Raw genomic sequence first — 12,347 nt, 5'->3', positions numbered from 1 at the left:
GCTAATAGGACAGAGATGATTCCTGGAGCACAGTCGAGAGTAGGAATCTGTTAGAGCCAAGTGGGCTTGAGGTTCCAGTAGAAAACATTTATATTTTACTTTTTTTCTTAATTTTTATAACTAAACATTTTTGAAACACACTTCTACTCCACTGACTTAGAAATGACTCCAATACCACTGATAAAATTTCTTCTCCCGTATCTCCTCTGAGATAAAGAAATGAGGGAACTGAGGAATAGAAGTAGAGAGAGGAGAAAAGGGAGAGATGTAAGGAAAGATGGGGAGGGAAAGGAGAAACACTCTGTTTGAACCGCACAGTGTGGGCCTCGCCTCATGTTCACACAGTGGATTCAGTCGTGTGGGTCTCACGCCGTGAAGGGAAAGGGTTGGGTGGGAAGGCAGGGGGCTGGGAACTTTTTGAGACCAAGGTAGCCATCTTATACTTGTCCTATTTCTTTTACTACCAGTTGAAGTCTTATTGTAGGACATATACTATGTTCAGGTATAAACACAAATCTGTGTTTTCTAGATTTACAAAATGATTTTAATTTCTTTCATTTGTATTTACTTATCTAACAAAGGAGGTTAACAAAATGATACGTACCGTGAAACAGTTTTCCTTTGTTAGATATTCCATATAAATAAATTCTCGCATTCTCTGTTAAACTACGTGTGTTTATTCTTGTTTAGAAAGCAGCCTCCTGGGGCGCCTGGGTGGCTCAGTTGGTTAAGCGACTGCCTTCGGCTCAGGTCATGATCCTGGAGTCCCGGGATCAAGTCCCGCATCGGGCTCCCTGCTCGGCAGGGAGTCTGCTTCTCCCTCTGACCCTCTTCCCTCTCGTGCTCTCTATCTCTCATTCTCTCTCTCTCAAATAAATAAATAAACTCTTTAAAAAAAAAACCCACACACAAAAACTTAAAAAAAAAAAAAAAGAAAGCAGCCTCCCTGCAATTATGATCTTCTAGGATGTACTGACTAGACGAAGCCCCTGTTTCTGTCTGAGTTGCCATCTCACTTTTCCTACCCTCTGTTCAGACTTCCTACACCTAAAACAGTTCTGAAAAACAAAACAGAAAGACTGGGAAAGTTGGATATCTTCCTTTAGTGCCTCCTCTGCCCAGTCCAGCCTGAATCCTCCACCCCCAACACACCCACACCCCCGAGAAACCTTACACACTCAGCCAGGGCTGGGCCATCATGGGTGGAGTTTCCTGTTAAGAAGCAAAATGACAAAGCTCGAGTGTGAGTGTCATTGGGGCTCAGTGGTTCTGGTGGAATGGATTGGCTGTAACAACACAATTTCTTTGGACCCAAGCCTCTAAACTCTGCACAGTAGGGGTGTTGGTAACTAAACAACTACACAAGGAATCATGAAGAGACGCTGGGGAGGTCTGCTGGGGCTCCTGTGGGTCCATGTTTGCTGTGAGTGGGGGCTGGGAGTGGTCCACAGCCCTCAGTGGTGGGGGAGCTGACGCTGAGCTCCTAGACGTTCTTACATCCTCAGGCGTGTGTCTCTGGATACTTTACAGTTTTGAAAACTGCATCACTGACTCCCCAGTGATATCATTGTTTTTCTCTTTCCTAACAGGGGTGAGAGGGATGGAGGTGGAGCAGAGACCTTCAACCCTGAGCGTCCAGGAGGGAGCCAGCTCTACTCTGAAGTGCAATTTTTCTAGCACAGTGAACTACGTGCAGTGGTTCCGACAGAATCCCGGGGGCGGCGGCCTCACCTCACTGTTTTACGTAACCTCTGGGATGAAGCAGAGTGGAAGGTTAAACTGCACAATGAATGCTAAGGAACGGTCCAGCACCCTCCACATCACGGCCTCCCAACTGGAAGACTCAGCCACCTACCTGTGTGCGGTGGAGGCACAGTGCTCCCTGGTGATCTGCAGCCTGCACCCAAACTGCAGCTGGGCCTGCACCTCAGCCCTTCCACCAGGAGGCCTTGCAGAGCAGAGCACATTATTCATTTTGTCAGTCTTTTCATTCTCTCTATAATTATAAACCTTGACTCCTAACATGGAGCTCTCACAGATTCTAAAAACAATGGCAAGATTCAAATCCATGTTTAAGGAAACAGTGGAAACGCCCAACTCAGGGTCAAAGTTAGAGCTTCGATGAGCAGACACTAAATAGGTTACTGTGGTGTGAACCCCACCCATGTTGTGTGCTGCTGGTACAACTCAGCTGTTAGTATGAACACATAGCTCAGCTTTTAAGAAGGGTAAAGACGAGCCTGGTCTTACTTGGCCGTGCTTATGCTCATGACTTTTAGTGCCTGGAGGTCCTGAGTAACAAATATAATAGCCAAGTAGATAATGTTTAGATAACACCATGTGCAGTGAGCATCGTACAAACATCTTTAGTGTCATGTCATCTCCTTGACTCCTTATAATGCAGGTGCTGTGTTGTCCCCACCCTCATTTTTTACAACAAGGGTAAGAAGCTTAAGAAATAAAAAGGTAAATGACTTCAAATAGCCAAGTTCCTAATCCACAGACCCACTCTTGGAAGAGAAGCAATCTGACTTCAGATCCCACGTTCTTAATCCCTACACTCTGACTACCTTCTCAGAAACCTACAAATCAAATTATTTACAGTGATAAATAGGGTGTTTTCATAAAAGTCAATGAATAAAGAAGCATATTTTGACAATTTCTCACTAGTGACATCTAAGGAAAAGCTAGTTTGAGGTCCCCTATGAAGGGAGGACTCACCTATTGTCCTCAGTTCTACAGAAGCACCCACTGCTACCCCCAGAAGGTCTCAGCGACCCAGGCAGCAGAGGCCAGAAGACAAATGAGACCAGGGTCATCCCATGAGTCAACCCTGGGCTTACCAGCCCCTACCAGGCCACCAGGGATCTGTTTTCTTCTAAGAGAGAAGTTGTCGAAATTATTTCATTTGAAGATCATCCAAATGTGCATTCACTCAACAAGTATGTATTCTGTAGTGTGACATGACAGGCACTGTATGAAGGTTGAAGATATCTAATTCCACAGTACAGACAAGTTTCCCGTATGTATGGAATTTTTATTCTACTGTGGGGAGATAGGACAAGGAAACAATTGAATAAATGACTTCAAAATATAAGTGACATTAAGAAAATAAAACAGGGCGCCTGGGTGGCTCAGTCGATTAAGCGGCTTCCTTTGGGTCAGGTCATGATTCCAGAGTCCCAGGATCGAGTCCCGCATCAGGCTCCCCGCTTAGTGGGGAATCTGCTTCTCCCTCTGACCCTCCCCTCTCTCATGCTTTCTCTCTCTCTCTCAAATAAATAAATAAGATCTTTAAAAAGACATTAAAAAATGAAAATAAAGCAAAGTAATGTGAAAAAGAATCGTAGTGATCATGGAGCTCTCTGGAGTGATGACATTTGAACTGTCTTCAATGACAAAAATGGCAAAAACAAGGTGCTAAAACCTGGGAAAAGGAAGAGTTTTCAAATGCAACAATGGCCATTAAGCAGAAGAAATTTGATATATTTGTGAAAGAAGACTGATGTTCCCAGAAGGTAGTGAGGGGGAGAGAGGTTGGTGATATGTTAAAGAGGTAGTTAGGAGCCTGATCATATGTAACCTTATACCATTATGGTTAGGTTCATATATTATTCTATATGGAGTGGGAAGCATTTGAAGGGTTTTATTTATTTATTTAGATTTATTTTTAAGATTTTATTTATTTGACAGAGAGAGACACAGCGAGAGAGGGAACACAAGCAGGGGGAGTGGGAGAGGGAGAAGCAGGCTTCCCACGGAGCAGGGAGCCCGATGTAGGGCTCGATCCCAGGACCCTGGGACCATGACCTGAGCCGAAGGCAGATGCTTAACGACCGAGCCACCCAGGTGCCCCCATTTGAAGGGTTTTAAATAGGCATTCTAATCCAATTCATATTTCAGAAGGATCGCAGTCCATACTCGGAGGAATGGCTCATGGGGGAAGTGTGGGGCAAGACTATGGCACAAAGACAAGAAGAACTTCCAAGACCCAATGAAACCTGATGGAGGCCAAGTTCTGGGAGGGGTTCTCTAATACAGTCACATTTTCTTTATGTGAAAATTTCAGAAGTAAACTATTTTAACAGCAATTGGTTAGAACCAGTTTTTTCCCATACTAACTTATCAGGCTTTCCCTTGTTTTAGGTGGTATTGGAGTGGCTTCAGACATTTTTGGGAATCTGGCTGAGGTGAGATTGAGTTGAGGACACATTAAGTGAGATATATTTACGGGATTTATAGTGATTTCTATGTATAGTTAAGTTTCTGTTAGCTATTCCTAGTGTAGGAATTGCTTCCAGGACTGTTCCTTCCACCTACTAGGTCCACTCACCCAGCATTAAAATGTGAAACTGCACAAAACTAGCTTGGACATGTTCTATGGCCCTCAGTACTTAAGTATGTGGGTAGAAGAAGAGAATCAAGATTTGAGATCTTCAGAGTTGTGTCATATAATTAAGTAATTTGCCTGTTCTAGGTACCTCCTATCAGTGGAATGAATCATATGATGTTTGTCCTTTTGTGTCGGGCTTACTTCACTGTAGCCTATTTTCCAGGTTCATCCATGTTGTAGCTTGTCTCAGTATTTCATTCCTTTTTAAGGCTGAATGATGTTCTGTTATAGAGATATACCACATTGTGTTTATCCATTTACCAGTTGATGGACATTTGGGCTATTTCTGCCATTTAGCTATGATGAATAATGCTGCTATGAACATTCATGTACAAGTTTTTATAAAAATATGGTTTTGAATCTGAGACTTGAAGAATAAGAAAGAAATAGGCAAAGTTAGCTAATTTGTGGGAGTCAGGATCAGAAGTATAAGATAGTATAAGATAGGAGAAGTAGTCTGGGGCCAGATATTGCAGATCTTTGAAAGGAGTATAGATTTTATTCTAAGTATAATGTCAGAGCCACTGACTGAATAAGAGCTCCATGTCGACATGATCTAGTTTGTGTTTCAGTACTGTCTTTCTTGCTGCTGTGTAGTGAGTGGGTTGTAGAGGGCAGAACTAGTAAGGAAACCAGTTAGAAGACTATGGCAACAGTTCAGGTGAGGGTTGATAATAGCCTGGATTAAGGTTATGGTGGTGAATATTGAAATTTGTGACTGCATTCAAGATGTATTTACCGGTGATTGCCAGATGGCAGAGGGTGGGGGAGGGGCAACATGGGGGAAGGGGAGTGGGAAATACAGTCTTCCAGCTATGGAATGAATAAGTCACGGGAATAAAAGGCACAGCACAAGGAATATAGTCACTGGTACTGCAATAGCGTGTGCTGACAGATGGTAGATATGCCCGCGGCAAGCATAGCATAATGTTTAAACTAGTCAAATCACTACGTTGTACACCTGAAACTAATGTAACACTGTGTGTCAACTATGCTCAAAAAAATGAGTAAAAATGATGTATTTATCTCTTCCATCTGGTTTTTAAAAGATTGAGATATAATTGACATATAACATTGTGTAAGTTTAAGGTGTACAGTGTTTTGATTTGATATATTTTACATACTGCAATATGTTTACCACCATAGCCTTAACTAACACCTCTGTCATGTCACATAATTATCATTTCTTTTTTTTGTGGTGAGTACGATGAAGACCTAGCCTCTTAGCAGTTTTGAAGTTAATAATGCAGTATTATTGACTATAATCACTATGCTGTTTATTAGCTCTCCAGGACTTATTTATCTACTAGTTGCAGGTTTGTACCCTTAAACAAAATCTCCCCAATTCCCTAACTGCCAGCTCCTGGTAAGCACCATTCAACTCTTTTTTTATGAGTTTGGCTTTTTCAGATTACACATATGAGTAATAGCATACAGAATTTGTCTTTCTCTGTCTGACATATTACACTTAGCATAATGCCCTCAAGGTGCCACCCAGGTAACAAATGGCAGGATGTCCTTCCATCTCATGGGTGAATGATATTCTATTGTATAGTATATATACCACATCTTCTTTTTTATTTGAAAGATTTTATTTTTTTTAAGAGAGAGAGAGAGAGTCGGGGCAGGAGCTGAGGGAGAGGGACAAGCAAACTCCGTGGTGAGCACAGAGCTCCACGCAGGGCTCAGTCCCACAACCCTGAGATCATGACCTGAGCCAAAATCAAGAGTCAGATGATTAGCCGATTGAGCCACCCAGATGCCCCTATATACCGCATCTTCTTTATGCATTTATCCATTGGCATTTTCCTGATTTCAAGTAGAATTAGCTTGTTGTAAAAATGTGGGAAACATGTAACTTCTTCAAAGTTATTTAAAAGTGACTCAATACTGTGCTGAGAAGTTGCAATGGAATTCTGAACCCTCCCTTTTCACTATGCTTCCACTATGCTTTCTGCTAATCCACATAACTTCTGATTGAAAACACACTCAGAACTTAATTTATTTAACCTATTGCTGTTTTGTGTGTTCATCTCCCACAGATACAGGCGAAAAGAGGATTGGACCAGCTAGTTTACCAGCTGGGGACTTGACCACAAGATGGCGAAGCATCTCTGCTGATGCAGATTATGCGAAAGGGTCCTTTTGGTTGACTGTAAGAGTAAGCTAAAGACAGAAGCAGATGCCTGGGTAGACAGTTTAAGAAACCACTGTGCTTTGGAGGAAAGGAAGAGATAACCTGGTGATAGACGTAGCTTTCCTGGCTGGAGATTGCAGGTCCCAGTTGGAAGAAAAATGAAGACTCTTACTGGACCTTTGCTCCTGTTCTTGTGGCTGCAGCTGGACTGTGAGTGGAAAGCTTTTGGGAACAGGGTGTCTTAGTACTAGAAGTCTGACAGGGGGACTGGCTTCTTCCAGACTTCTGAAGTTGCTGCAGCAAAAAAGAAATGCACACTCTGGAGAATGATGACCTGATGACTTTGTCTGACTTTTCTTTTTGCACAGGGATGAGTAAAGGAGAAGAGATACAGCAGCACCCTTCTTTCCTGACTATCTGGGAGGGAGCCAGCTTTGTTATCAACTGCACGTACACAGACAGTACCTCCGACTACTTCTTTTGGTACAAGCAAGAACCTGGAAAAGGCCTCCAGTTGCTTATATCCACTCTTTCAAATGTGGTCAAGAAACAAGAAAAAAGACTCACTGTCCTATTTAATAAAAAGGATAAACACCTTTCCCTGCAAGACACAGCCACCCATCCTGGGGACTCAGCCACCTACTTCTGTGCAACAAGAGCACAGTGGTCCCCAGGCACCTGCAGCCTGTCCCCAAACCTAAGACTGGGGTGGAAGCCCCACTCTTTTTCCTTTGTCACAAGCCTTCAAGTCAGAGATTTTGCCATATTCCATCTCAAATATATAAGCATTCTTTTTTTTTAAAAATATATATATAAACATTCTAAATGATCTTAAAGAAGGTCAGTTTCAGAATGACCCAGTGAGTGTCAGAACATTTGGAATGAACACTTAAGGGGAGTTAGTGATTTCTTAGTTAAATATCTGGGCTCTAAGGTTGACTTTATGGGTACTGTTCAAAGTTCTCCTTTACCAAGGACATCCTGGTGTCAATGTCAGGGAGTATACTTTTTGATGGAAAGATTTTTACCTTTTAATAATAGCATTTATTAACTTTTTCTGATTATAAAATATTAACTCCACATTATAGGAGGAAAACCAAAAGTATATATAAAATAGAAAGTCCGAACATAACGCTATCAACCAGATAAATCATGGCTAACATCTGGTATACCTTCTTCATTAAACTCTTGTTAAAGATTAGAAGCACACAAACTGGTATTTGGACTTACTTCCACTTAACATTATATCATAACCTGAGCATTCACATTGGTCAAATCTTATGAAATTGAACTTTTAATGGTTTTATGAGTGACTTTAGGTCACCATTTTATTTCTTCTTTAATCATTCCCTTATATTTGTGGGAATGATTAAATATTTTTCTTAACTCAGATGTTACCCTTTAAATAGATAGCTTTTTATATGTGGTAGCCAATAATAATAATACCAGTACCAATAATAGTAATAACTAGTACAAAGACAGTGGAAAAGCAAGGAATGGACTTGAATAAGAAAGACTTTGAATAAAACAAAAGAGGAATTCTAAGTTAATAGGGAAGAACAGGATTATCCTCAAATTTTGTTGTATCAGAGCTTCTCATACTTTCTCCTGAAGGATCCCTACAGAGGAGGAAGACCAAACATGACCTTTCCCTCTTTTTTTTTTTTTTAAAGATTTTATTTATTTATTTGACAGACAGAGAGAGAGAGAGAGAGAGAGAACAAGCTGGGGGAGCAGCAGGCAGAGGGAGAGGCAGGCTTCCCGCTGAGCAGGGAGACCAAAGTGGGGCTTGATCCCAGGACCTGGGATCATGAACTGAGTGGAAGGCAGACACTTAACTGACTGAGCCACCCAGGCGCCCCAGAACTTTTCCTTCTTGAAATCTGGATGTGAGGGCACAGTCGCCAAAGTAGTCTGGTGAAAGTACAAAAAGTCCCATGTTGACTTTAAAATTTTTGAGTGATCATTTTTATTTTACTGCATTATACATCCATATCAATTTTAGTGCAACATAATCTTGTAAATAATTCACATATTCTCCGATTTTTCAGTAATAAAAATGCTCCCTGATAATGCATGATATTTATTACGTTTTGTCCTGAGGGCAAGAGTACTCTAACTTGAGAAGCACGAAGCTGACTATTTGAAAACAAAAAGTGTTGTAAAATCAGTAGGCATTCAGTAAATATTGGTTGAAGAAATAAATGAAGTACCTCACATGATGAAATAAATTCCAGAGAGATTAAAGTAATTAAATCACAAAGTTATTAGTAAAAAAAAGTAAATGCAGGTTAGTCAATAAACCGAAGGGAGAAGAATTTTCTAAACTTAAGAACAATGGAAGAAATCAAGGGAAAAAAATAGAAGATTTGATTACATAAATATTAAAAAACTAATTTATTATATGTAAAAATAACCAAAATTATATTCAAACTACAGTTTACTGTTAATTTGCTGCTAATCTCACAACAGATTAATAATTCTTCTGCATTATTTTTAAATGCTTAAAGAGGAAATCATTAATATCGAAATAGGTAAATATAAAGAAGATGTGATGAGGGAGTTTGCACAGAAAAAAAAAACAGCAATTTAAAGACAGAATTTGAGCAGGATGCTGTGAAATAAATATACACTAGTGGGAGAGTAACTTTGTAAGCTATTTTGGAAAGTAATTAAAAAACATGACTTGAAATCTAAAAACAGATTAATTTCCTTGTAAAATCTGTCTTCAGGAAAACCCTCCATGCATATGAAAATAATTATGCACAAAGATATTTGGGAAGTTATTTATATTACCCCCAAATTGAAAACCAAAATGTCTAATCTTAAAGGGAAGGGCTTGGGGTGCCTGTGTGGCTCAGTCTGTTAAGCGTCTGACTCTTGCTTTCTGCTCAGGTCATGATCTCAGGGTCTTGGGATCGAGCCTTGTGTTGGGCTTCCTGCTCAGCGAGGAGTCTGCTTGTGGATTCTCTCTTTCCCTCTCCCTCTGCTCCTCCCCCTGCTCTCTCTCTCTCTCAAATAAATAAATAAAAAACCTTAAAAAAAAGGGGGGAAGGAATGAAACGAGAAGGAAGGAGAGAAAATGGCGTCCACGGATTACAGTACCTACAGCCAAGCGGCAGCCCGGCAGGGCTACAGTGCATACACTGCCCAACCCACTCAAGGATATGCACAGACCACTCAGGCATATGGGCAGCAAAGTTATGGAACCTATGGACAGCCCACTGATGTCAGCTATACCCAGGCTCAGACCACTGCGACCTATGGGCAGACCGCCTATGCAACTTCTTATGGACAGCCTCCCGCTGGTTATACTACTCCAGCTGCCCCCCCAGGCATACAGTCAGCCTGTCCAGGGGTACGGCACTGGCGCTTACGATACCACCACTGCTACGGTCACTACCACCCAGGCCTCCTATGCAGCTCAGTCTGCTTATGGCACTCAGCCTGCTTACCCAGCCTATGGGCAGCAGCCGGCAGCCACCACACCTGCAAGACCGCAGGATGGTAACAAACCCGCTGAGACTAGTCAACCTCAATCTAGCACAGGGGGTTACAACCAGCCCAGCCTAGGATATGGACAGAGTAACTACAGTTATCCCCAGGTACCTGGGAGCTACCCCATGCAGCCAGTCACAGCACCACCATCTTATCCTCCTACCAGCTACTCCTCTACACAGCCGACTAGTTATGATCAGAGCAGTTACTCTCAGCAGAACACCTATGGGCAGCCGAGCAGCTATGGACAGCAGAGTAGCTATGGTCAACAAAGCAGCTATGGGCAGCAGCCACCCACTAGTTATCCACCCCCAAACTGGATCCTACAGCCAGGCTCCAAGTCAATATAGCCAACAGAGCAGCAGCTACGGGCAGCGGAGTTCATTCCGACAGGACCACCCCAGTAGCATGGCTGTTTATGGGCAGGAGTCTGGAGGAGTTTCCGGACCAGGAGAGAACCGGAGCATGAGTGGCCCTGATAACCGGGGCAGGGGAAGAGGGGGATTTGATCGTGGAGGCATGAGCAGAGGTGGGCGGGGAGGAGGACGCGGTGGAATGGGCGCTGGAGAGCGAGGTGGCTTCAATAAGCCTGGTGGACCCATGGACGAAGGACCAGATCTTGATCTAGGCCCACCTGTAGATCCAGATGAAGACTCTGACAACAGTGCAATTTATGTGCAAGGCTTAAATGACAATGTGACTCTAGATGATCTGGCAGACTTCTTTAAGCAGTGTGGAGTTGTTAAGATGAACAAGAGAACCGGACAACCCATGATCCATATCTACTTGGACAAGGAAACAGGAAAGCCCAAAGGTGATGCTACAGTGTCCTATGAAGACCCACCAACTGCCAAGGCTGCCGTGGAGTGGTTTGATGGGAAAGATTTTCAAGGGAGCAAACTTAAGGTTTCTCTTGCTCGGAAGAAGCCTCCAATGAACAGCATGCGGGGTGGTATGCCTCCCCGTGAGGGCAGAGGGATGCCGCCGCCACTTCGTGGAGGTCCAGGCGGCCCAGGAGGTCCTGGGGGCCCCATGGGTCGCATGGGAGGCCGTGGAGGAGACAGAGGTGGCTTTCCCCCAAGAGGGCCCCGGGGTTCCCGAGGGAACCCATCCGGAGGAGGAAATGTCCAGCACCGAGCTGGAGACTGGCAGTGCCCCAATCCGGGGTGTGGAAACCAGAACTTCGCCTGGAGAACAGAATTCAACCAGTGTAAGGCCCTGAAGCCTGAAGGCTTCCTTCCACCACCCTTTCCACCCCCGGGTGGTGACCGTGGCAGAGGCGGCCCTGGTGGCATGCGCGGCAGAAGAGGCGGCCTCATGGACCGCGGTGGTCCCGGGGGGATGTTCAGAGGTGGCCGTGGTGGAGACAGAGGGGGCTTCCGTGGTGGCCGCGGCATGGACCGAGGTGGCTTTGGTGGAGGAAGACGGGGCGGCCCTGGTGGGCCCCCTGGACCTTTGATGGAACAGATGGGAGGAAGAAGAGGCGGGCGCGGAGGACCTGGAAAAATGGATAAAGGCGAGCACCGTCAGGAACACAGAGACCGGCCCTACTAGACGCAGAGACCCTGCAGAGCTGCATTGACTACCAGATTTATTTTTTAAACCAGAAAATGTTTTAAATTTATAATTCCATATTTATAATGTTGGCCACAACATTATGATTATTCCTTGTCTGTACTTTAGTATTTTTCACCATTTGTGAAGAAACATTAAAACAATTTAAATGGTAAAAAAAAAAGAGGGGGGGGAGGGCTTAGTCACCCAAATGGAATATTATATAGCAAATAAATGGTATTTATAAAGAGACTCTATAATGGTTATCAAGATATGAACTGGTGTGATTGCTACTTAATATTGCTATGTAGGGAAAATAGGAACAGCACAAAGGTTGGAAAGTAATACACCAAGATATTGATAATGTATATCCTTGCTTAACAAGCTAAGTAGTGATTTTTCTCTTTTCATTCTCTTTTCTAAAATATAGGTCTTAGTTGATTTAAGGTATCTCTAATCCATCATTTTCTGCAAATTCTCTAAAATCCCTCCTAGCTTTGAAGCTCAGTGAGCCCTGGTTCAGTCACTATGGGTCACAATGAGAGGGTATTGTATCCCTTTTCTTAGAGTGATAGTTCCCATTTACTGCGTTCTTACTGTGCATGACGTGCGTACAAAGTGTTTTATGTATATTAGTCAATCCATGTCTCCTCATAACATCCTGATGATATTTCTGTTTTACACACAAAGAAATTGGTACTTGAAGACATTAAGTAGCTTGCCCAAGCTCAGGCAGAGATTAAATGCAAGAGTGAGTTTCAGAGC

The 12,347-nt window shown here is 43.0% G+C and overlaps 2 pseudogenes across 1 annotated transcript; both read left to right on the top strand.

The window, feature by feature from the left end:
* The first annotated feature begins 1,281 nt into the window (after positions 1-1,281).
* Positions 1,282-2,015, top strand: LOC113909246 (annotated as a pseudogene).
* Positions 2,016-9,598: 7,583 nt separating this feature from the next.
* LOC118357035 lies at positions 9,599-11,763 on the top strand (annotated as a pseudogene). The gene has a single exon (XR_004820112.1). The product of XR_004820112.1 is annotated as an RNA-binding protein EWS-like (transcript).
* The last annotated feature ends 584 nt before the right edge of the window (positions 11,764-12,347 follow it).

This window comes from Zalophus californianus, chromosome 6 (assembly GCF_009762305.2).
Source record: "Zalophus californianus isolate mZalCal1 chromosome 6, mZalCal1.pri.v2, whole genome shotgun sequence".
NCBI classification, from domain to species: domain Eukaryota; kingdom Metazoa; phylum Chordata; class Mammalia; order Carnivora; family Otariidae; genus Zalophus; species Zalophus californianus.
Note: the sequence above shows the minus strand (reverse complement) of the source record. Positions and strands in the feature narration are given on the sequence as shown.